The sequence below is a fragment of the Lutra lutra genome, chromosome 9 (genome assembly GCF_902655055.1).
Source record: "Lutra lutra chromosome 9, mLutLut1.2, whole genome shotgun sequence".
Lineage (NCBI taxonomy): Eukaryota > Metazoa > Chordata > Mammalia > Carnivora > Mustelidae > Lutra > Lutra lutra.
In genome coordinates this window covers 58168772-58195664 of record NC_062286.1, presented here as the reverse complement: position 1 = coordinate 58195664, position 26893 = coordinate 58168772, and the positions used below count along the sequence as shown (strand labels likewise).

Below are 26893 nucleotides of genomic sequence, written 5' to 3'. Positions count from 1 at the left end.
AATAAAATCTTTTTTAAAAATTTGGAGGCAAATATTTCTTAGCAGTATATCAAGTACCTGTATCTTCAAATGTTGATATACTGTTGCACTGTTAAATCCCATTAATTCACAATTTAATATCATATATACTGCATACTCAGATTTTCAGTCTTGCATAGAAGATTAAAAAAGATATTAGGAAAACTGGACTACCATGACCAAGATATTATAGAGTATACAAAATTCTGACAGGAGGAACCAAGATCAAGGAGTGGTTTTCTTTAGGAAATAATTCTACCAAAACAACATGGGAATAGGACTTAAAATATTCAAGACATATTAAGTGCATGACTGACTCCAAATTGTTGTTCAGTATGCTTGGTATTACAGGATATACAAAAAACTGCCCCATCGAAGGAATGTTAAACTGACACACAAGACAATTGAGGATATCAATATCCCACATTCAATATCCCACTATTTTCTGGTTATACCAAAAAATAAACAACCCACAAATGATTTCACCTCTTAAAAAAAATTACACTTAAAAAATGGAATGAGGTGGGATTCTCTCTTCAAAAATTTTCTAGAGCCACTAAAAATTTGCATTTACAAAATAGTTGATAAAAATATTTCTCTGAAAGAACTTAGCAAACTCAACACCCAAAGAACAAATAATCCAATCAAGAAATGGGCAGAGGACATGAACAGACATTTCTGCAAAGAAGACATCCAGATGGCCAACAGACACATGAAAAAGTGCTCCATATCACTCGGCATCAGGGAAATACAAATCAAAACCACCATGAGATATCACCTCACACCAGTCAGAATGGCTAAAATAAACAAGTCAGGAAATGACAGATGCTGGCGAGGATGCAGAGAAAGGGGAACCCTCCTACACTGTTGGTGGGAATGCAAGCTGGTGCAACCACTCTGGAAAACAGCATGGAGGTTCCTCAAAATGTTGAAAATAGAACTACCCTATGACCCAGCAATTGCACTGCTGGGTATTTACCCTAAAGATACAAACGTAGTGATCCGAAGGGGCACGTGCACCCGAATGTTTATAGCAGCAATGTCTACAATAGCCAAACTATGGAAAGAACCTAGATGTCCATCAACAGACGAATGGATAAAAAAGATGTGGTATATATACACAAGGGAATACTATGAAGCCATCAAAAGAAATGAAATCTTGCCATTTGCAACAATGTGGATGGAACTAGAGGGTATCATGCTTAGTGAAATAAGTCAATCGGAGAAAGACAACTACCATATGATCTCCCTGATATGAGGGAGAGGAGATGCAACATGGGGGGTTAAGGGGGTAGGAGAAGAGTAAATGAAACAAGATGGGATTGGGAGGGAGACAAACCATAAGTGACTCTCAATCTCACAAAACAAACTGAGGATTGATGGGGGGAGGGAGGTTGGGAGGGGGGGTGGGGTTATGGACATTGGGGAGGGTATGTGCTATGGTGAGTGCTGTGAAGTATGTAAACCTGGCAATTCACAGACTTGTACCCCTGGGGATAAAAATATATGTTTATAAAAAATAAAATTAAAAAAAAATAAGTTTAAAAAAATTGCCAAAAAGAAAATTTCTCTGGATTGTACAAACAAGTGGACAGTGACTGTGATAAGACCTGGTATATGGTATTAATCAGACTTGGTTTCTTTCTCTCTTGTTTCATCAGAGGCTAGACTCTCCTCATTTTCATTTTCTCTGATTTCTGCAGGTGAGTCTTATTTTGTTTTCTGGCTAGCTACTTCAGCCTGGTTTCCCTTCGCTCCCCTCTGGTTAGCACTTTTTTGTCTGAAGATTTATCCTTTCCTGTCGCCTTGTTTGGTTTTGTTTCCACTTTTACAGGAGCATATTTGGCTGACAACTTCTCTGACCTTGTCTTGGGCTCCTCCTTTGTTGCCTGTTGGGCGGAGCTGACCTTCCTCTTGGCTACCTTGGTGGTGGGGCAGGTGTGCCATGTGTGTCTGTGGCCACCCGGAGCCTTTGCAAAGCTGGGTTGCTGGCCATTTCCACTTCTCCACTCCGCCTGCTGTCCAAGCTGCTGCAGCCCTACCCTAATGTTTAGGTATCTGTTGAAATCACCTACTAAAGGAAAAATATGTGTTTGCCTATGTTTATAAATATAAACACAGAGAGCTATGGCTTTTATTTATTTTTTTAATTTGACACAGGGAGAGAGAGCACAAGCAAGGGGAGTGAGAGAGGAAGAAGTAGGCTCCCCCTGAGTAGGGAGCCCGATGTGGGACTCCATCCCAGGACCCCAGGATCATGACCCAAGGGGAAAGCCAATGCTTAAATGACTGAGCCACTCAGGGGCCCCAGAACTATGGCTTTAAAAGGAACATATTGTTTTCATGATAATACTTGTTAATCTCACCAATGGGAGCAAATTCATTGTTAGCAGACCTGCCTTGTAAGAAATATTAAAAGAAATTGCAGAAGAAATGAATATGGAACAGAGTTATTCATTTAAAAATAAGGCTTTCCCCAAATAACATGTTACTTTAAATATTCTAAGATTCCTTATGAAAACTAAAATTCAAGGGACTCTACTTCCAGAATAGCAGCTTGAAGTACTACATGAATCTGTCCCCCAGCAAAATAAAGAAATGAAGAAAATTTTTAAAAATACCCACTTGGGGGGACCTGGGTGGCTCAGTGGGTTAAGGCCTCTGCCTTCGGCTCAGGTCATGATCCCAGGGTCCTGGGATCGAGCCCCGCAGCGGGCTCTCTGCTCTGCAGGGAGCCTGCTTCCTCCCCCCTCTCTCTCTGTCTGCCTCTCTGCCTACTTGTGATCTCTCTCTGTCAAATAAATAAAATCTTTAAAAAAAAAATAAATAAAAAAAAATAAAAATACCCATTTGAGGTCTCTGAAAATTGTCCTAAGGTCATACAGAAAATGAAGAAATATTTATTCAAGGAAATCTACTAAATTTCAGTACAAACAGAAAAGTCTGTAGTGCTTGAGCCACAACTCCTTCACGCCCCTTCTCCAATTCAGCTTTGGCAGAGTGCCACTTCAGGCAGATCTGACCAAGAAAGCAGGGTTTTCTTTCTCTTGAGTTTCCAGTCAAGGGATAAGGCATCTCATGAGGTGATGCCATTAACATGTCTTAGGTTCTCCATCTCTGACTTGCAGAAGCATATTCCCGATGAGCATAGCCAAGAAATTCAGACTCCTCTCCTCTATGCAGCTTTTATTCATATAATGGAGGCTCTCCCCCCCAGGCACTGCAAATGGAGAATACTGGGGTCCCAACTGCCTTGCCACAGCTCACTTGGAGGGTAGAGGTTCCACACAAGGAGAGGCAAGACAAGAATGCCAGAGGCTACCATTACTATCTAGCATCTGGTTTGTAAAACACTTACAGGTCACTTCTACTGTCAATTCCAGAGGAGTGGCTCAGAGACAGTGCCTATTAGAGGAGAGAGTTCAAAGCTCTTCCCAAAAGAACTGACTTTTTCTCAACTGGCATAAGAAAGAGCCAAAAAATTTGAAGGTAGATCAATTGAGATTATATAATCTGACAAATAAAGAAAAGAAATGATGAAGAAAAATTAACAAAGCTATAGAAAAATGTGATACCAGTAAACATACTGACATATGTGTAATGAGAGTAGCCAAAAAAGAGGAGAGAAGGAACCAGAAAATATATTCAAAGAAATAATGGCTGAAAACAACCCACATTTGATGAAAAATAATGCATAAATTAATCTATGCATCCAGGAAACTGAATAAACTCCAAGGAGGATAAACACAAAGAGATCCATGTATAGGTATATCATAGTAAAAATGCTGAAGTACAAAGACAAAGAGAAAATTTGAGAGCAAAAGAAAATCAATTAGTTATGAACAAAGAAAGCCAAATTAGATAAATAGCTGACTTCTTATTTGAAACAATGGAGGCCACAAGTTATTGGAATGGCATATTCAAAGTGTTGTGTCAACCAAGAATTTTGTATCGGGAAAAACCATATCTTGAAAATGAAGGCAAAATAAAAACATTCCCAGTTAAACAAAAACTGAGCAAATTCATTGTCAGCAGACCTGCCTTGCAAAAAATATTAAAAGCAATTCACTAGTCTAAAAGCAAGTGACTTCAGCCAGTAATTGAAATCCACATAAAAAAAAATTATACTGGTGAAGGTAATTATCCAATTACATAATATAAGAAAACAATAAATGCATATTTTCCCCTTCTCAAATTATTTTAAAGCAATTGTATAAAGCAATGTGTATATAATTGTATGGTTCATCCTGTAATATGTGAAATGTATTATATTTGGCAGTTAGTAGCACAAAGATGTTGGGAGCAAAAGTTTATGGAGTAAGGAAAGTACACCACATGGTAATTCTGATCCACAGGAATAAATAAAGAGATTAGGAATGGTTAACAAGAAGGTTATTATAACAATCTCCATAAATATATACTTGCTTTCTTCCTTCTTTTAGCTTTCTTACTAGACATAAAATTATATAAATAGCTATAATAGTGAGTTTTGAGTTTGTATCATCATAGACATAATACATATGACAATAATAGTACAGAAAGGAGGAAGAGAAGATAGAGATATATACTGGAATAATGTTTCTATATCTCACTGAAATTGAGTTGATTTAAGTCTGAAGTCAATTTTGATAAGATGTATATAGTAAGTCCTAGGGCTGTCATTTAGAAAATAACTCAAAAATATATTAAAGAAATAATTAAAGGAATTTAAATATTACACTAGAAAATATCGACTTAATGCAAAAGAAAGCAATACATAAATAGTAGGAGAACGAAAAGACATGAAACATATAGAAACAAAAAGCAAGATAGCAGGTGTTTATTTAACTGTATCAATAATTTAAATTTTAGGGGCGCCTGGGTGGCTCAGTGGGCTAACGCCTCTGCCTTCGGCTCAATTCATGATCCCAGGGTCCTGGGATCGAGCCCCGCATTGGGCTCTCTGCTCTGCGGAAAGCCTGCTTCCTCCTCTCTCTCTGCCTGCCTCCCTGCCTACTTGTGATATCTGTCTGTCAAATAAATAAATAAAATCTTTTTAAAAAATTTAAATTTTAAATGTATCAATAACTCTCCAATTGGATCTAATGCTATCCAACTTTTAGATTCAAAGATAAGAATAAGAAGCTGGAGTGGTTATACTAATACCAGAATAGACTTTAAAGCAAAAAAGTTATAAAAAGTGAGGTAAGTAGGAACATTTATGATAATGAAAGTATCAATCCATCAGGAAAAATATAATTATAAACATATACACCTAATAGAACTCAGAAAGCATGAAGCAAAACTGACAAAAGTGAAAGAAGAAATAGTTAATTCAACAATAATGATTAGACACTTCAAAACCTCATTTTTAATAATGGAAAGAGCAAAGAGGCAGAAGATCAACAAGGAAATAGAGAGCTTGTTTTTATAAGCCAAGTAGATCTAAGAGTTGTCTATGAACACTCCATCCCCAAACAGCAGAATATAATTCTTCTCAAGTTCACATAGAAAAGTCTCTAGTATAGACCATATGCTAGGCCATAAAACAAATCTTGATACATTTAAAAGGATAAAAATAACACAGGGTCACCTGGGTGTTGCAGTCGGGTAAGTACCTTGGTTTTGGCTCAGGTGCTGATCTCGGGATCCTGGGTTCAAGCCCTGCATTGGACTCTATGCTCAGTGTGGAGTCTGCTTGAGATTCTCTCTCCCTCTCCCTCTGCCTTTCCCACTTGTGCTCTCTCTATCTCTAAAATAAATACATCTTTAAAAAAAATAATATGAAGTATATTTTCTGACCATGGGGGAATGAAATTAGAAATCAACAATAGAAAAACATTTGGGAAACACACAAATATGCAAAAATTAAGCAAAACATTCCTAAATAACCAATTGGTCAAAGAAGAAATCACAAAGGAAACTAGAAAATATTTAGGAATATTTAGGGGTGGTGCAGTTGGTTAAGGATCCAACTCTTTTTTTAAAAAAAGATTTTATTATGTATTTATTTGACAGAGATCACAAGTAGGTAGAGAGGCAGATGGGGGGGGGGGGGTGGAGTGGGGACCAAGCAGGCTCTCTGCCAAGCAGAGAGCCCGATGCAGGGCTCGATCCCAGGACCCTGAGGCATGGCCTGAGCTGAAGGCAGAGGCTTAACCCACTGAGCCACCCAGGCGCCCCAAGGATCCAACTCTTGGTTTGATCTTAGAGTCATGAGATTTAGTCCCACAGTGGGCCCTCATTCAGTTCAGAGTCTTCTTGGGTTTCTCTCCTCTCCCTACCATGTGCGCTTGCTCTCTCTCTCTCTCTCTCAATCTCTCTGTCGAAAATAAATAAATAGATCTTTTTTAAAAAAAGAAAGAAAATCCTAGTGAATCCACTAAAAAACTTTTAGAAGCAATAAACAAGTTCAGCAATGTTGCATGATACAAAATCAATATACAAAATCAGCTATATTTCTGTACTTTAACAATAAGCAAACCAAAAATGAAATTAAGAAACAATTCCATCTGCAATAGCATCAAAAAATAAAATATAGTCAATTCTTACTATATTCTACAAAGTCACCATAAACACTGAATTAGCATATACTGAACCATTTCTCCTAGGGAAGGTACAAGGTTAGGTTCCTACAAATCTCTGGTTACATTTCACCAACTGATCAATGCATACCCTTGTTTTTATATGTGTTTCTATTTAAAGACACCTGATTTAATATATATTGTTGATTTGTTAACTTTGAACTCAGACCCAACAGTACACATCAAGAATGATTATAACTTAATAACCTAAAGACAACCCAATTAAGAATGAGCAAAAGACCCGAATAGACAGTTCTCCAAAGAAAATGGCCAATCAACACATGAAAAGATGTTCAACATCATTAGTTAACAGGTAAATGCAAATGGAAAACACAGCAAGAGACCACCTCACACTCGCTAGGATGCTTGTAATCAAAATGACAGATATAATAACTGTTGACAAGGAAGTGGGGAAATTGGAGCCCTCATACCTTGCTGGTGGAGATGTAATAGGATACAACTACTTTGAAAAACAGTCTGGCAGTTCCTCAGTGGGTTAGATGTAGAGTTACTATGTGATCTAGCAATTCTACTCCTAAATATTTGCCTGAGAGAAATGATAAATAAAAACATATGTTTGCATAACTTGTAGATCAATGTTCATAGAAACATTGTTCCTGATAGTCAAAAAGTCAGGATGACCCAAATGTCCATCAACTGAAGAATAGGTAAATAAAATTTGGTTTATCCCTACAATAGAATATTATTCAGCAATAAAAGAAATGAAGGACTGATGCATACTACAACATGAATGAACCTTAAGAATATTATGCTAAGAAAAGGTAGCCAGTCACAAAGGGTCATATAATGTATGATTCCACTTATATAAAATACCCCAGAGAGGTAAATCCATTGAGATAGAATGTGTATTAGTGGTTGCCTGGGTCTGGGGGTAAATGGGGAAATTGGGGATGACAGCTAAGGGGTGCAGGGTTTCTTTTGAGAGTAATAAAATATTCTAAATCTGTGATGATGGTTACACAACTCTGTGAATATACTAAAAGCTATTAAATGGTACACTTTATTTTTAAGACTTATTTATTATTTTGGAAAATGCATAAGCAGGGGTAGGGTCAGAAGGAGAGGGAGAGAGAGACTCTCAGGTAGACTCCCTGCTGAGTGTGGAGCCCGATGCAGGGCCTGATCCCATGACTCAGATCATGACCTGAGCCAAAATCATGAGCCTGATGCTTAACCAACTGAGCCACCCAGGTACCCCTGAATTGTACACCTTAAATGGATGAATTGTATACTATGCAATAAAGCTATTTTTGAAAAAGGAAATGAGTTATAAATTTCCAAAAAGATGTTGATGAAATGATAATTCAAAATAATAAAGAAAATAATGCTTTCGGGGCGCCTGGGTGGCTCAGTGGGTTAAAGCCTCTGCCTTCAGCTCAGGTCATGATCCCAGGGTCCTGGGATCGAGCCCCACATCTTCCCTCTCTCAGCAGGGAGCCTGCTTCCTCCTCTCTCTCTGCCTGCCTCTCTGCCTACTTGTGCTCTCTGTCTGTCAAATAAATAAATAAAATCTTTTAAAAAAAAAGAAAGAAAGAAAATAATGCTTTCAGATGACCTGACTTAAGAGACTATAAAAGGATTTGAACAATTGTTATTTGATCCTGTAAGATGTTTGAACAATGAGGACATTAAAAATATTGACTATGAAAAAAAGAGAAAAAAATATTGACTGTGATATTTTTCTACCTGATCATCTTCTCTCCTCCCTTTATCTTTCACTCACCAAATCATGTCGTTTGTCTTTGTCTTATAAATATATTGATTTCAAAGTCTATTTCACTTCAAATAGAACTCTGTGAACAGAGGACACAGAAACCCCTGATAAGAATTATTTTACTCTACATATGTAAGTTTAAATTATTATGCATTGATATAATAGGAAAAATGATTCCATGTAACAGGAATGTAATAGGTCTCTGTCATTTGAATCTATCTTCAAAAAATCTATTATGTAGAAAAAAGTCTAACTTTTCTCACTTGTTTTATCCTTTGATTGGTTTCTTAATGGGAATAAGAACCCCAGCCAAATGAAGTTAAGGAAATTGGTTTGGTTTTTTTTTTAAGATTTATTTTTATTTATTTTTGAGAGGCAGGGGAGGGGCAGAGAGACGTGGAAAGAGAGAATCTCCCACAGACCCCCTGTTGAGTGCAGAGCCCGTAGGGCTTGATCTCACGGCATTGAGACCATGACCTGAGCCAGAATCAAGAGTTGGACGCTTAAATGACTGAGCCAGCCAGGTGCCCCCAAATTTTTAAAAACCTATTTGTGCTGTCTGAGAATTACGTATTTGCCCCCAATGATTAGATCTAAATTCTCTAACCAAATTATGGCTTTTTCTTTCTAAACTCTCCCTTTATCATTAGCAATTGTCACAATTCCAGAGTTGTTAACAATTTGGCTGTGCTTCATGGAAGTCTTTTATTTTAAGCTTATTTAGATCATTCCCTCTGAGTCTAATAACACTTGAGAATTTATGCAGCCTTTCTTTTATATTGTGCTCTAGAAACCAAAAGGGAGGCTGAAAAAACCTTATGAGGCAAATAATACTTTTTTCTTTCTTTAAAACTTTTGTAGTTTTTCTATTTTGTCTTCCCTATTCCCCTGGATGAGGACTCTTTCCCTGAGGTTTATTTCTCTTGTTATTTGAGGCCAGAGCATCTGAGCATCGGCGATGGCTGTGAGGATCAGAAAGGAAGGATTGGAGAAGAAGGAAAGCATGATGGAAAGAGTCTAGAAGGATGGAAAAGCATGTTCTGCTTGATGGGATTGGAGAAAACAGTTATTGAAAATGACAGAAAGGCTTTGAAAGTGACAGAAAGTGTTCTCAGCACTATGAAGGTTTGTCTCTTCTTTTGGGAACTAAGAGATAGGAATCGTAATAAAAGAAGGAAAGGAGACCAGAAAAGGGTAGAAGGATAGACAGCAGACACAGAGAAGATCAGAGATGGCCAACAAAGAGTAGAACCCAGGGGGCCACAGATGGAGAACACAGGAGCAATGAATCTGGTGGACACGGCAGTCAATAAGAGAGGGCAGCTCTGAGGAGGAGGTTGAGCCTGGCCACTGATGGGAGAGAGAAAAGGGACTAGAACCCACGTGGCAGGTGGAATAGCCCCCTGGGTTTGGAGAAGGTGAGGGGGTGGTGAATGGGAAGGGAGAGATGAGTAGCGTATACATGTGGATACTTTTAGCACTGAAGGCAGGACAATTTAGCAGTTTGGTGATGTGGAGAAAAAAAGGTAGAGAAAAAGTTTACAGAAGGCTGTGACAAACTGAAATACTCATTCCTCATTCTAACATTTCCTTTATTATTCAATGTTCGTCTTTGTTATGGTGGTAGGAACAGCATGAACAAAAGTGTAAAGACGGAATTACAAAGAATAGTGGGAGATGGGGAGTAGATGAATTTTTTTATAGAGTGTGCGAGCACAAACAGGGGGAGAGGGAGAAGCAGGCTCCCCACTGAGCAGAGAGCCCAACGCAGGGCTCGATCCCAGGACCCTGAGATCATGACCTGAGCCAAAGGCAGACACTTAACCAACTGAGCCACCCAGGCACCCAGGGAATAGATGGATTTAGTTGAATGAAGGACTCAAACAGGGGAGTGGTGGCAGAAAAGACTGGAAATTGGTGGGCAGAGCCAGGTTGTAAAAGTCCTCAGATATCAGAGTGAAGAACTGGGCCCCAGCAAGGGGAAAGGAAGGGCTTTGAGCCGGGAAGTAAATGCTGAGCACTGTGTTTTAGGAAGATGAATTCACCAACAAAAGACAGAATGGAAGGAGAGAGAAACCATAGGCAGGAAAATGAGTTATAAAGCTAAGGTGTGTGTTGTCTGTACCAAAGACCTGAAAGTTACATCTATGAAGTAATTTTGTTTCTATTTCCTAATGAAATAATTATGAATACAAAGATTAAATACCAAAGATGCTTATGGCAACATTGTTATAAGACATTCACAAAATGTTTCTAAAGATTATATATATTTATTTATTTTTGTCTATGTGTGTGTGTGAGAGAGAGAGAGAGAGAGAGAGCAAGCAAGGGAAGGGGCAGAAGGGGAGGAGGGACAGAGAGAGAATCTGGAGCAGACCCCACACTCCTGGAACCTGCAAGAGGCTTGATTCCATGACCCTGAGATCATGACCTGAGCCGAAACCAAGAGCCAGACCCTTAACCAACTGAGCCACCCACACACCCCTTTTATAAAATGTTTCTGAAAACACTTGAAAGAGCATCTTTAGCAGCTAAATCTTTGCACATATTCTTCATTATTTCCGAAAGTTCTATCTACAGAGTAAAAATCTCTAGCTTTGTTAATGAAAATAAATTATGAACTTTCTTAGATCCACAATACTAAAATGACTAACAAAGATGTGTCTCTATAGATACACACATTGCTGTATAAACTTCTGAAGATGGAAACATCAATGTATTGCTCATATATATTAGTATTGGAACTGAGGAAAAAAGACAATGTCTTATAGATATTGGAGGCTTCCTCCATGACCCCATTTAAATTTACATGGAAATACGGCAGGCAGCTTGATCAGAGGAGAGCAAGAAGCCTTCAGAGGGGGGTATTAGGGGAAATTACTTACATTTTCATATTTATATCTCATCTCTAAACTACTGTAAATTCAATGAAAGTTAAGACCTAACACAATGCAGATTAAAAAAGCAATGGAGGGGCGCCTTGGTGGCTCAGTGGGTTAAAGCCTCTGCTTTCGGCTCAGGTCATGATCCCAGGGTCCTGGGATTGATCCCCACATCAGGTTCTCTGCTCAGCAGAGAGCCTGCTCCCCCCTCTCTCTCTGCCTGCCTCTCTGCCTACTTGAGATCTCTGTCAAGTAAATAAATAAAATCTTTTAAAAAATTAAAAAGCAATGGAATTTTTATATCTTCAAACAAAAATTTTTCCCTCATTGGGCCAAACCAGATCCAATTCCAGTGTTCAGCTAATCTCATGTAACTGGCTTCTATTTAGATTACCTAAACCAATAACTGCTACAAGGGAGGTAGAATTAACCTGATTGAATTAAACCCCTCAGAGCCCTCTCTGTGAGCTGGGGGTGGCAATCTATTCATAACCCCTTTGAGTCTTACAGCTGGTACATTATTTGTAAGGGGTGGATGGATCTTGGTGAATGACTATGTTAAAGATGAAATTGAAGCCTAAGATGGCAGAACTCAAATGTCAAGGGAAATTGCACTGAAATGGAATAAAAGACTTTGCAGACATGATCACAGCACTGCTAACTGTGATTTGAGATATCTTGAACAGATGAAATATCAAAAGACCGGACATGTGTCAATAGCATTATAAGGTGTGGGGGATGGATGCTGAGAAACTCAACTCTGTCAACTAATATATCAACCTTAACTATATGACAGTTCTTACTTTTTTGGTATTTGTGAGACATTTTTAAATTCTACAGTTCTACTTTTTCATATGAAATATCTTTTTATTTTGTGGGTTTAATAATAGTGTGGTTCAAGTAATTTTATCCTTATCCCTAGCTGCCAGTTTATAATGTGCTTATAAATGGTTTGTAGTAAGATTATACTATATTAAATTTTCTTTTCAATTATTTTTTAAAATTTTAATTCCAGTGTAATTAGCATGGGTATACAATATAGTGATTCAACAATCCTGTGCATTACTCAGTGCTCATCACAATAAGGGTACTCTTAATTCCCTTTACCTATTTCCCGCATCCTCCCACCCACCTCCCCTCTGGGAGCCATCAGTTTGTTCTCTATAGCTAAGAGTCTGTTTTTTGGGTTTGTCTCTTTCTTTTTCTTTTTTTCTTTTTAATAAGTCTAATTGTATCTGATTTTATTTATTTATTTTTAAATAGGCTCCATTCCCAATGTGTGGCTTGAACTCATGACCACAAGGTCAACAGTCACATACTCTACTGACTAAGCCAGCAAGCACCCTTCTTTTTATCTTTGTTCATTTGTTTTGTTTCTTAAATTCTACATGTGAGTGAAATTATATGGTATTTAACTTTCTTTGACTGACTTATTTCACTTAATATTAGACTTTCTAGATCCACCCATGTTATGTTATGTTATGTTATGTTATGTTAAGAGACTGTCTTATTCCATGTATATTCTTGTCTCCTTTGTCAAAAATTAATTGACCATGTAATTATGAGTTTATTTTAGGGATATCTAATCTGTTCTATTGATCTATGTGTCTATTTTAGTGCCAGTACCATAGTGTTGTGATACACTACAGCTTTGTACTATACCTTGAAATCTGAGATTGTGATACCTCCAGTTTTATTCTTCTTTTTTCAAGATTGCTTTGGCTATTCAGGGTCTTTTGTGGTTCCATACAAATTTTAGGATTATTTATTTGAGTTATGTGAAAAATGCTATTGATATTTGGATAGGGATTGCATTAAATCTATAGATTGCTTTAAATAATGTGGACATTTTAACAATATTTGTTTTCCCTATTCCGTGAGCATGTAATAATTTTTCATCTGTTTGTATATCTTCCATTTCTTTCATCAGTTAGGTTTGTTTTTTTTTAAGATTTTATTTATTTATTTGACAGAGAGAGAAGGATCACAGGCAGAGAGCCCTGCAGAGAGAGAGGGAGAAGCTGGCTCCCCGCTGAGCAGAGAGCCAGATGTGGGCCTTGATCCCAGGACCCTGAGATCCCAACCTAAGCCAAAGGCAGAGGCTTAACCCACTGAGCCACCCAGGCGCCCCTTCATCAGTGTTTTATAGTTTTCAGAGTACAGGTCTTTCACCTCTTAGGTGTTTTGTTATTTTTGGTGTAATTATTAATAGGATTGTTTTCTTAATTTCTCTTTCTACTACTTCATTAATAGTGTATAGAAATGCTACAGATTTCTGTATACTGTTTTGTATCCTGCAACTTTCCTGAATTCATTATCAGTTCCAGTAGTTTCTTGGTGGATTCTCTAGGGTTTTCTATAGATAGTATCATATGATATGCAAATAGTGAAAGTTTTCTTCTTCCTTACCAATTAAGATGACTTTTATATCTTTTTCTTGTCTGATGGCTGTGGCTAGGACTTCCAATATATGTTGAATAAAGTTGGTGAAAGTGGACATCCTTGTCTTGTTCCTGATCTTAGGGGAAAAGCCCCCAGTTTTTCACCATTGAGTATGATATTAGCTTTGGGTTTTTCATATATGGCCTTTATTATGTTGAAGTATGTTCCCTCTAAATCTACTTTGTTGAAGGTTTTTATTATGAATGGATGTTATGCTTTGTCAAATACCTTTTCTGCATCTATAGAAATGATCATGTGGTTTTTATCATTTCTCTCACTGTGTGATATATCATGTTGATTGATTTATGAATATTGAACCACCCTTGCATTCTGGGAATAAATCCCATGTGGTGGTGAATTATTTTTTTTAATGATCATTGAATTCATTTTGCCAATATTTTGTGGAGGATTTTTATCTCTTTTTTCATCAGGGCTATTGTGTAGTTCTTTTTTTTTTTTTTTTTTTTTTTTGTAGTGTCCTTGCCTAGTGTCAGTATCGGGGCAATGCTGGCCCCTAGAATGAATTTGGAAGCTTTCCTTCCTCTTCTGTTTTTTTTTTTTTAATAGTTTGAGAGGAATAGGTATTACTTCTATAAATGTCTGATAGAATTCGCCTGTGAAGACTTCTGGTCCTGTTCTTTTATTTCTTGGGAGTTTTTTGATTACTGATTCAATTTCATTGCTGGTAATCAGTCTGTTCAAATTTTCTGTTTCTTCCTGATTCAGTTTTGGGAGGTTATGTGTTTCTAGAAATTTATCCATTTCTTCTAGGTTGTCCAATTTGTTGGCAAGTAATTTTTCATAATCTTATTATCCTTTGTATTTCTGTGGTAAGGTATTATTTCTCCTCTTTCATTTCTGATTTTGTTTATTTGAGTCTTCTGTCTTTTTGGTTATTGTTGTTATGAGTCTGGCTAAATGTTTATCAATTTTGTTGATCTTTTCAAAGAACAAGCTCTTGTTTTCTTTGAGCTGTTCTATTTTATTTTTAGTTTCTATTGTATTTATTTCTACTCTATTTTTTTAAAGATTTTATTTATTTATTTGACAGAGAAAGATCACAAGCAGGCAGAGAGGCAGGCAGAGAGAGAGGAGGAAGCAGGCTCCCCGCTGAGCAGAGAACCCGAGGCGGGGCTCGATATCAGGACCCTGAGATCATGACCTGAGCCGAAGGCAGCGGCTTAACCCACTGAGCCACCCAGGCGCCCCTATTTCTACTCTATTATTTATCATTTTCTTCCCTCTACTGGTTTTGGGTTTTGTTTTTTCTTCTTTTTCTTGCTCCTTTAGGTATGATGGTAGGTTGTTTATTTGAGATTTTTCTTGCTTCTTGATGTCAGCCTCTTAGAGCAACTTTTGCTGAATCTCAAAGATTTGGGACCATTGTGTTTTCATTTTCATTTGCTTTCATGTATTTTTTAAATGTCCTCTTTGATTTCTTGGTTGACCCATTCATTGTTTAGTAACATATTATTTAACCTCCATGTATTTGTGTTCTTTACAGATTTTTTCTTATGGTTGATTTCTAGTTTTATAGCATTCTGGTTGGAAAAGATTCATGGTATGACTTTGGTCTTTTGGAATTTGTTGAGATTTATTTTATGGCTTAATATGGAATCTATTCTGGAGAATGTTTCATGTGTACTTGAGAAGAATGTGTATTCTGCTGTTTTAGAATGGAATGCTCTGAATATATTTGTTAAATCTGTCTGGTCCAATGTGTCATTTAAGCCACTATTTCCTTGTTGATTTTGTTTGGATGATCTAGTCATTGATCTAAGTGGGATGTTAAAGACTCCTACTATTATTATATTTGTATCCATTACTTCCTCTATGTTTGATAGTAGCTGCTTTATGTACTTGGGTGCTCCCATCTTGGCTGCATAAGTATTTACAATTGTTATATCTTCTTGTTGAATTATTCCCTTTATGATTATATAGTATCCTTCTTTGTCTCTTGTTGCAGTCTTTGTGGGTTTTTTTTTTAAGATTTTATTTATTTATTTGACAGACAGATCACAAGTAGGCAGAGAAGCAGGCAGAGAGAGAGGAGGAAGCAGGCTCCCTGCTGAGCAGACAGCCCAATGCGGGGCTCCATCCCAGGACTCTGGGACTATGACCTGAGCCAAAGGCAGAGGCTTTAACCCACTGAGCCACCCAGGTGCCCTGCAGCCTGTGTTTTAAAGTCTATTTTGTTTTAAAGTCTATTTTGCTACCCCAGCTTTCTTTTCACTTCCATTTGCATGATAAATGCTTTTCCATCCCCTTGCTTCCAATATACCTGTGTCTTTAGTTCTCAAATGAATCTCTTTAGGCAGTGTATAAATGTGTCTTGCTTTTTTATTCATTCCATCACCCCATGTGTAGATTGAAGCATTTGGTCCCTTTACAGTCAAGCAATTATTGATAGGTATGCACTTATTGCCATTTTATTACTTGTTTTATGGTTGTTTTTGTAGTTTTTCTTTGTTCCTTTCTTTTGCTCTCTTGTCTCACAGTTGGCTGGCTTTCTATAGTGATATACTTGGATTCTTTCCTCTTTATTTTTGGCATATCTATTATGTTTTTGGACTGTGGTTACAATTAGATTTGTATCTAATATCTTATGTGTATAGCACTCTATATGAAGCTAATGGTCCCTTAAGTTTGAAGCCATTCTTTACTCCTCCTCCACCCCACATTCTAAGTATAGTATCATACTTTACATCCTTTTACTTTGTGAACACCTTGACTGATTCTTATACTTAATTTTACTGCTTTTGTGCTTCTTAATTTTCTTACTCCTGCTTATGGTCTTTCCTTTCCACTCAAATAGTCCACTTTGATATTTTTTGTAGGGTTTGGTTTAGTGGTCATGAATTCCTTTAACTTTTGTTTGAGAAACTCTTTAACTCTCTTTCTATTCTAAATGATAGCCTTGCTAGATAGAATATTCTTCCCTCTGGGTTTTTTTTTTTTTTTTTCCTCTTCTTCTTTCAGCACTTTAAATATATTATCCACTCCCCTCTGACCAGCAAAGTTTCTACTAAAAATTAACTGATAGCTTTATGGGGCTTCCCTTTTATGTAACTATTTTCTTTTGCTGCTTTTAAAATTCTCTATCACAAATTTTTGCCATTTTAATTATTACATGTCTTGGTGTGGATCTCCTTGGGTTGATTTTGCTGGAGGCTATCTGTGCCTCCTGGATCTGGACATCTGTTTCCTTCCCCAGATTTGGGGAGTTTTAAGCATTACTTCTTCGAATAAATTTTCTGCTCCCCTTTCTCTCTTTTTTCCTTCTGGGATCTCTGTAATGCAAATGTTATTATGTTTGATGGTATCAGTTATTTGCTTAAACCTAGTTGTTTTATAGTTTTTTTTCTCTCTATCATTCAGCTTGACTGCTTTCCATTACTCTGTCCTCCATGTTGCTGATCTGTTCTTCTGCTTCCTCTAATCTATTATTTATTCCCTCTAGTGTATTTTTAATTTCAGTTATTGAGTTCTTCATCTTTTTTATGTCTTGATTGATTGATTCTTTTTTATGTCTTCTATCTCTTTGTTAAGGGTCTCACTGAGGTCCTCAACTCTTTTCTCAAGTCCAATGAGTATCTTGTACAAAAATATGCAGGGGCAGGATGCTCAGTTTTAGCAAGGTTTGCTCAGGTCTGCTGTGGGATGGGACCTAGAGCCAAGGCTTCGCTGGAGGGTACATGTCTATGGGAGAACATGGGGCAGGGTGTGTGTTTTAGCAAGTTAGGTAGCAAGTATTAGCACTGTGCTAATTCCTGCAGCTGTCCATGTATCCATGCTTGGGCGGTGGGGGAGGGGATGGCAATGGCACCTGCCCACTCCTTTCTTCTTGGATAAGTTTCCCAGCACATGCTCTGAGATTAGTGAACAAATTTCCCTCCCATATACCTCAGGAAATTTTCAAACTGTTGTTTCTATGCTGTATTTCTGCATATCTCTTTAATAGTGGGGACCCAGTTTCTTATCACCCTCCTGATAGGAGGGAGCCAGAGCCAAGCCTGCTGATTTTTTAAGTTTCAAGTGTTAAGCCCTGCTGATTATAAGAACTTACTAAATTCGGTCCCCCTGGTTTTCCAAGCCAAATGTTATAGGGATTCATCTTCCCATTCAGGTTCCCTGTGTCTGGGGCACCTGGTATGAGGGTCTGTTTCTCTTACCGCTCCATTCCCACAGCATCTTTATCCCCCTGCAAAAAGTCCTGTGGGTCCTTTGGCACCCAACTGCATCTCTGCCCTTCCTACCCTCTTTAAAGTGGTCTTTTGTTTCCACTTATCTATGGAAAATATATTCTACTACTCTTTGGGCTGTTTTCTGGTTTATTTATACTGATGTGGGTGTAATCTAGTTGTAACCATGAGACAAGGTGAGTTTAGGGGCCTCCTATTCCTCCATCTTCTCTGGATGTCAAAATACTACCGTTTTTCATGGTACTTGTGACTGAATTGGGAAAGTCAAAGTTATACAAAACAAGTTAGCAATGATTACAAAGTAAGAGCTATCCCAGGATAAATATGTCTGACATCTTTTGTATAGGAGACAGCCATTTTTGTTGTTTTTGTTTGTTTTGCTTGGTTTGGTTTGGTTCCCTAGCATCCATTTTCCATTCTTCCTGTAAAACAGCGTACCAGAACACCCAAAGAGCCACCTCTACTCTATTCTCAATCCATGTGGTTGCAGGGTCAGTGGTGCTTCCTATAGGCAATTCCCATCCCATTAGCTGCATTGATTGGTCCAAGTCTGGCCAAGAAGAATGAGGACCAGGATTTTTGTTTGGCTATTTGCAAAAAGAAGTTGTTTCTTTCTTTCTGGATTTGAAGCAAAAAGGATGCAGAGGAGAGCAGCTGTAGTCATTTAGGCATTGTGGAGTGTGGGTGGAAAGGGAATAGTGGAGTCTGGAACTGCCAGGAACCACCAGGGGGAGCCTGAGCATGACGCTTAGATAATATTATATGTGTCATATACAGCTATGCCAGAAAATTAATTTTCCTGGACGTTTCACTTATAAGAGCTGTGTTGACATACTTTCTTATTTTCTTTATTTTTGACAGTCTGAGATCTGGGGCTTTGATCCTGGAGACATGTCCCCTCCTGGGACTAGTTAATTCACCCCTAAGGCCAGGTACCAGACAACTAGAGATCATCCCAATAGCCCAGAGCCTACTGAAATTAACCAAACTATCCGATCTTAAACTAACTCATTGTACCTCAAAGCAAATTATATGCAGCCTTGCCCTTTTTCACATAACCTACCTTGCTCCAGGTCATGGCAGACATCACCATGATCTTGTATATACTCAGTTATGGAAAATATTAATTTTTTACATTAGTTAAAATTTTGCAGCATTCATATGAAAGATTCATGGAAAACTAGTTGCTGCCATTTTGGTGTTGCTACCCAGTATAATTTTTGTAGATTACTATGTGAATGCTTCATCAGTTTGTCTAAGGATCAGGTGATGAGCAATAAGAACAAGGGAAAGTTTATTAACAAAAGCCATTTTAATTTTGATTGGGTTAATAGACTGAAAGACCAGGGATATGCAGTAAAATGTCATTCAAATAATGAATTCAACATGGACTTTCATGACATTTTGATTGACAAAATAAAGTAACATGGGCCAGGGGCGCCTGGGTGGCTCAGTGGGTTAAGCCGCTGCCTTCGGCTCAGGTCATGATCTCAGGGTCCTGGGATCGAGTCCCACATCGGGCTCTCTGCTCAGCAAGAAGCCTGCTTCCCTCTCTCTCTCTCTCTGCCTGCCTCTCCTTCTACTTGTGATCTCTCTCTGTCAAATAAATAAATAAAAAATCTTAAAAAAAAAAGTAACATGGGCCATTATACACAGCTAATTGAATAACCCAAAAAAGTATCAATTTTTCATTTAATTTATATAAGCTTTTGTTAAGTATTTACTCTGTATCAAGCACTGTGTTTGGTTTAGTATATAGGAAGAGACTATGCCTTCTCCTACACAAAAAATGTGATTCCAAATAAATATTTTAATAGAAATCTTAATAGAATGATATGTAAACACAGAGGAGAGGTATCAAATGCAGCCTGAGTATAACTATTCAATGAACTATTATGCCAGCACTAAATATGATGCTTAAGAGAATTCATGCCAATATTAAAAATGCTTGTGAAGGAGAAAAATGGGTCACAAAATTATATTGAGAATCTTTATTTATTTATTTATTTTTTTTTAAAGATTTTATTTATTCATTTGACAGAGAGAAATCACAAGTAGGCAGAGAGGCAGGCAGAGAGAGAGGAGGAAGCAGGCTCCCTGCCGAGCAGAAAGCCCGATGTGGGGCTCGAACCCAGGACCTGGGATCATGACCTGAGCCGAAGGCAGCGGCTTAACCCACTGAGCCACCCAGGTGCCCCGAGAATCTTTTTTTAAGTAGGATCCATGCCCAGTGTGGAGCCCAGTGCAGGGCTTGAACTCATAACCCTGAGATCAAGACCTGAGCTGGGATCAAGAGTTGGATGCTTAACCAACTGAGCCACCCAGGCGTCCCTTCCACAGAGTATTTCTTTTTTTTTTTAATTAATTAATTTATTTATTGGACAGAGATAACAAGTAGGCAGAGAGGCAGGCAGAAAGAGAGAGGGGAAGCAGGCTCCCTGCTGAGCAGAGAGCCCCATGTGGGGCTCAATCCCAGGACCCTGAGATCATGACCTGAGCCGAAGAAGGCACAGGTTACCCACTGAGCCACCCAGGCACCCCCCACAGGGTATTTCAAAGCAAATTCCAAACATCATATCATTTCATTTGAAGATACTTTGGTAAGAATCTCTTCTTTAAAGTGGACATCTTCTTACATAACCACAATGCTTTTAAGGCATGTATCAAGGGGCACCTGGGTGGCTCAGTTGGTTAAGGGCTAGTATCCAAAGTCTATAAAGAACTGATCAAACTTAACACCCAAAGAACAAAGAATCTGATCAAGAAATGAGCAGAGGACATGAACAGACATTTCTGCAAAGAAGACATCCAGATGGCCAACAGACCCATGAAAAAGTGCTCAACATCACTCGGCATCAGGGAAATACAAATCAAAACCTCAATGAGATACCACCTCACACCAGTCAAATAGCTAAAATTACCAAGCCAGGAAATGACAGATGTTGGCGAGGATGCAGAGAAAGGGGAACTCCCCTACACTGTTGGTGAGAATGCAAGGTGGTGCAGCCACACTGGAAAACAGCATGGAGGTTCCTCAAAAAGTTGAAAATAGAGCTACCCTATGACCCAGCAATTGCACTACTCGGTATTTACCCTAAAGATACAAATGTAGTGATCCAAAGGGGCACGTGCACCCAAATGTTTATAGCAGCAATGTCCACAGTAGCCAAACTATGGAAAGAACCTAGATGTCCATCAACAGATGAATGGATAAAGAAGATGTGGTACATATATACAATTGAATACTATGCAGCCTTCAAAACAAATGAAATCTTGCCATTTGCAATGATGTGGATAGAACTCTCAGAGGGTATTATGCTGAGCAAAATAAGTCAATCAGAGAAAGACAATTATCATATGATCTCTCTGATATGAGGAATTCGAGAGGCAGGGCAGGGGATTGTGGGGGGTAGGGAAGGAAAAAATGAAACAAGATGGGAGCGGGAGGGAGACAAACCATAGGAGACTCTTAATCTCACAAAACAAACTGAGGGTTGCTGGGGGCTTGGGGTTAGGGATAGGGTGGGTGGGTTATGGACATTGGGGAGGGTATGTGCTATGGTGAGTGCTGTGAAATGTGTAAGCCTGATGATTCACAGACCTGTACCCCTGGTGCAAATAATACATTATATGTTAATAAAAATAAAAAATAAAAAATAATTCAATTGCTTTTCTATATACAAGCAATAAACACTGAAAGTTTTTTTTTTTTTAAGATTTTATTTGTTTATTGGACAGAGAGAGATCACAAGTAGGCAGAGAGGCAGGCAGAGAGAGAGAGAGGAGGAAGCAGGCTCCCCACCAAGGAAAGAGCCCGACGTGGGGCTCGATCCCAGGACCTGGGATCATGACCTGAGCCGAAGGCAGAGGCTTTAACCCTCTGAGCCACCCAGGCGCCCCGAAAGTTGTTTTTTTTTTTAAAGAATTTATTAGAAAGCAAGAAAGGAAGAAAGAAAGAAAGAAAGAAAGAAAGAAAGAATGAATGAATCTGACTTCTTTACAAAAAGACAGAGACCAGGCCAAGTGAAAAACATTCAAAGATGGGAAATTACATAAGTAACCAGGAGTCAAGTTTGGAGGGTACGTAGTAGAGACCACATTCTTTAAGTTCACAACTTGAATTTCTCCCTAAGAGGAAAAGAAAATTAGCAGGATTTGAAGTCCAATGTTTGTTTGTTTTGTTTGTGTATTTATCTAAATAGGCATCTAATATCTTCCTGGTAAGATCCTTTAAGAAGCCAAGGCTATGGGAGAGACTGGATGGAAAGAGATGGTATTATGGAGATCCTGGCCAAAGATTCGTGCAATGTCATCATATGGGTGCCTTGGTGGCTCAGTTAAGCGTCTGCCTTTGGCTCAGGTCATGATCCAAGGGTCCTGGGATCAAGCCCTGCATTGGGCTCCCCGCTCAGTGGGAAACCTGCTTCTCCCTCTCCCACTCCCCCTGCTTGTATTCCCTCTCTCCCTGCCTCTTTCTCAGTAAAATAAATAAATAAAATCTTTAAAAATTTTTAAAAAATAAATGGAAGATAACACTAGAAGCCTGTTTGGATTCAAGTTCAACATATTTGGCAGGAACACTTTACAGGAAATGCTCTAAAAACACTTGTGCTTGAAGTACATATTTATCTCAACATGCTGAAATATTATGGTCTCAAATCAAGATGATTTAATTAACCAGAATAAATAAAAAGACACCATTTTAGGTTGAAAGATTAAACTGTAAAGTACAGATTGAGGACACCTGGATCAACATTCATTCAAAGAAGACATCCAGAAGATTTTTACTGAACACTGCTGCAGGCAGCAGCACACCACGGTGGTTAAGAATATGGGCTTGAGGGGTGCCTGGGTGGCTCAATGGGTTAAAGCCTCTGCCTTCAGCTCTGGTCGTGGTCCCGGGGTCCTGGGATGGAGTCCCGCATCGGGCTCTCTGCTCGGCGGGGGGCCTGCTTCCTCCTCTCTCTCTGCCTACTTGTGATTTCTGTCTGTCAAATAGATGAATAAAATCTTTAAAAAAAAAAAAAGAATATGGGCTTGGGAATTGGACAGGATGAGTTTGAATCCTGGCTCTGCCACTTATTGAGTGTGTGATTTTCGGTAAGTGAATTAACTTCCCCATTCTCTCATCAATCATAACAATATTATAGCCAGTCCTCAGTAAATATTGACAGCTAGTATTGTTATTGCCTCTAAGTACAGGAAATACCATACTAGAAAAACCCTTGTCCGTGTGCACAAAAGGTCACATACAAGAATATTCATTACACCAAGCTTTGTAACAGGGAAAAATTGAAAAAAACTAAATGTTCATAAATCGGGGGAGAGATAATAAGCATGACATATCCATATATTAGAATCCTATCCAGTAGTTACAAGACCTAGGTCTCTATTAGTTTTGGATGGACCTCAAACAGAACAGAATGGACCTCAAAACAGATGGACCTCAAAACAGAATGTTGAGGGGCGCCCGAGTGGATCAGTCGATTAAGCATCTGATTCTTGGTTTTGGCTCAGGTCATGATCTCAGGGTGGTGACATGGAGCCCTGTATCTCACTCTAGCATGGAGTTTGCTTGACATTCGTTTTCCCTCTCCCTCTGACCTTCCCTCCCCACTCTCTCTCATGCATGTACTCCAAATAGATAGATAGATAGATAGATAGATAGATAGATAAAATCTTAAAAAAAAAAACAACCAGAATGTTGAGAAATCAAGTTTGCAGAATGACACTTCAGGATGATAGTATGGAAAAATCACATATATGCAAAAGTCAGTACTAGAAATTGTATATAGGGACATATGTATATGCAAGAATATATTTTGAATTTGACTTTTTAAATTTAAATAATTACAGATCAATAGGGAGTTGTAAAAAAATAATATAGAAAGATCCCATGCACCCAAGCTCCAGTTTCTGCAATGATAATACATTGCATCAAAACAGGAAAGTGACAGGTACAATCCACTAACTTTATTCAGATATCCCCACATACACATTGTGTGTGTACACTTCTGTGCAATTTATCACATATGTAGATTGATGCGATCACCACCACAATCCAGATAGAGACCTGCTCCATCACCCGAAGATCTCTCATGCTACTCCTTAAAAGCTGTACCCAATATGCTTCCCACACCCCATCCCAAACACCTGGCAACCACTCACCTGTTTTCTATCTTTATAATTTTGTCATTTCTAGAATGTTAAATAAATGGCATTAAATAGTATATAGCTATTTTTTTTTCCATGCAACATAATTCCCTTGAGATCTATTCAATTCAAGTTCTTATTTTGTGTATCGACAGTCTCTTTTTTAAAAATTCAGTTAGGGACACCCTGGGTGGCTCAGTTGGTTGGATGACTGCCTTCAGCTCAGGTCATGATCCCGGAGTTCTGGGAGCAAGTCCTGCATTGGGCTCCCAAATCCACGGGGAGTCTGCTTCTCCCTCTGACCTTCTCCTCACTCATGCTCTCTCTCATTGTCTCTCTCTCAAATAAATAAATAAATAAATAATCTTTTTAAAAATTCAGTTAATTAGTATATAACATATTATTAGTTTCAGAGGCAAAGGTCAGTGATTCATCAGTCTTATAGAATACCCAGTGCTCATTACATCATTTATCCTCCTTAATGTCCATCACCCAGTTACCCCATCCCCCTATCAGCAACCCTTAGTTTTTTTCTATCTGTTTTGTTTCTTAAATTTCACATATGCATGAGATCATGATAATAATCTTTCTCTGATTGACTTAGTTCACTTAGCATAATACCCTCTAGTTCCATCCACATTGCTGCAAATGGTAAGATTTCATTTTTGATGGCTGAATAATAGTCCATTGTATATATATACACCATTCATCTGTTGATGGACATCTGGGCTCTTACCATAGTTTGGCTATTGTGGACATTGCTGCTATAAACATTTGGGTGCGTGTACCCCTTTGGATCACTACATTTGCATCTTTGGGGTAAATCCCTAAATTGCTGGGTCATAAGGTAGCTCTATTTTCAACTTTTTGAGGAACCTCCATCTTGTTTTCCAGAGTGGCTGCACCTGCTTGCGTTCCCATCAACAGTGTAAGAGGGTTCCCCTTTCTCCACATCTTCACCAACATCTGTCATTTCCTGAGTGGTGAATTTTTGACATTCTGACTGGTGTGAGGTGGTGTCTCATTGTGGATTTGATTTGTATTTCCCTGATGCCTAGCAATGTTGAGCTTTTTTCATGTGTCTGTTGGCCATCTGGATGTCTTCTTTGGAAAATGTCTGTTCATGTCTTCTGCCAATTTCTTGATTGGATTATTTGTTCTTTGGGTGTTGTGTTTGATCAGTTCTTTACAGATTTTGGAACCTAGACCTTTATCTGATAAGAAATTGGCAGCTATCTTCTCCCATTCTGTCAGTTGTCTTTTGGTTTTGTTGAATGTTTCCTTTGTTGTACAGAAGCTTTTTATCTTAATCAAGTCCCCATAGTTCATTTTTGCCTTTGTTTCCCTTGCCTTTGGAGATATGTCTAGTAAGAAGCTGCTATGGCTGAGGTCACAGAGGTTGCTGCCTGTGTACTCCTCAAGGATTTTGATGGATTCCTGTCTCACATTTAGGTCTTTCATCTTTTTTGAGTTTCTTTTTGTGTATGGTGTAAGGAAATGGTTCCGTTTCATTCTTCTGCATGTGGCTGTCCAATTTTCCCAACACCATTTGTTGAAGAGACTGTTTTTCATCCATTGGATATTCTTCCCTGCTTTGTCAAAGATTAGTTGAACATAAAGTTGAGAGTCCATTTTTGGGCTCTCTATTCTGTTCCATTGATCTATGCATCTGTTTTTGTGCTGGTACATACTATCTTGATGCTTATGGCTTTGTAATAGAGGTTGTGATGCCACCAGCTTTGGTTTTCTTTTTCAACATTCCTCTGGTTATTTGGGGTCTTTTCCTGTTCCATACAAATTTTAAGATTGTTCCAGCTCCAGGAATAATGTCAATGGTATTTGGATAGGAATTGCATTAAATGTGTAGATTGCTCTAGGCAGCATAGACATTTTAACAGTATTTATTCTTCCAATCCATGAGCATGGAACATTTTTCTATTTCTTTGTGTCTTCCTCAATTTCTTTCATGAGTGTTCTGTAGTTTTCTGAGTACAGATTCTTTGCCTCTTTGGTTAGGTTTATTCCTAGGTATTTGATGGGTTTTTTTGCAATTGTAAATGGGATCGATTCTTTAATTTCTCTTTCTTCTGTCTCATGGTTACTGTATAGAAATGCAACTGATTTCTGTGCACTGATTTTATATCCTGCCACTTTGCTGAGTTCCTGTATGAGTTCTAGCAATTATGGGGTGGGGTCTTTTGGGTTTTCCACATAGAGTATCATGTCATCTGTAAAGAGTGAGAGTTTGACTTCTTCTTTGCCAATTTGTATACCTTTTATTTCCTTTTGTTGTCCGATTGCTGAGTCTAGGACTTCTAGTACTATGTTTAGTAACAGTGGTGAAAGAGGACATCCCTGCTGCGTTCCTTACCCTAGGGGAAAACTCTCGGTTTTTTTCCCCATTAAGAATAATATTCACTGTGGGCTTTTTGTACATTGCTTTTATGATGTTGAGGTATGTTCCCTCTATTCCTACAAGGTAGAGAGTTTTTATCAGGAAAGGATGCTGTACTCTGTCAAATGTTTTTTCTGCATCTATTGAGAGGATCATATGGTTCTTGTACCTCCTTTTATTAATGTAGTGTATCACATTGATTGATTTGCAGATTTTGAACTACCCTTGCAGTGTGGGAATAACTTCCACTTGCTCATGGTGAATAATTCTTTTAATACTGTTGTCTAGTATTTGGGTAAGAATTATTGCATCCATGTTCATCAGGGATATTGGTCTGTAATTCTCCTTTTTGGTGGAGTCTTTGGTTTTGAGATCAAGGTGATGCTGGTCTCACAGAACTAGCTTGGAAGTTTTCCTTCCATTTCTATTTTTTGAAATGGCTTCAGAAGAATAGGTAAAAATTCTTCTTTAAATGTTTGGTAGATTTCCCTTAGGAAGCCATC

At 38.3% G+C, this 26893-nt stretch overlaps 1 pseudogene; it reads right to left on the bottom strand.

Moving 5' to 3' along the window:
• Positions 1-1641: 1641 nt before the first annotated feature.
• Positions 1642-26893, bottom strand: part of LOC125109814 (non-histone chromosomal protein HMG-14-like) — a 31226-nt pseudogene continuing 5974 nt past the window's right edge.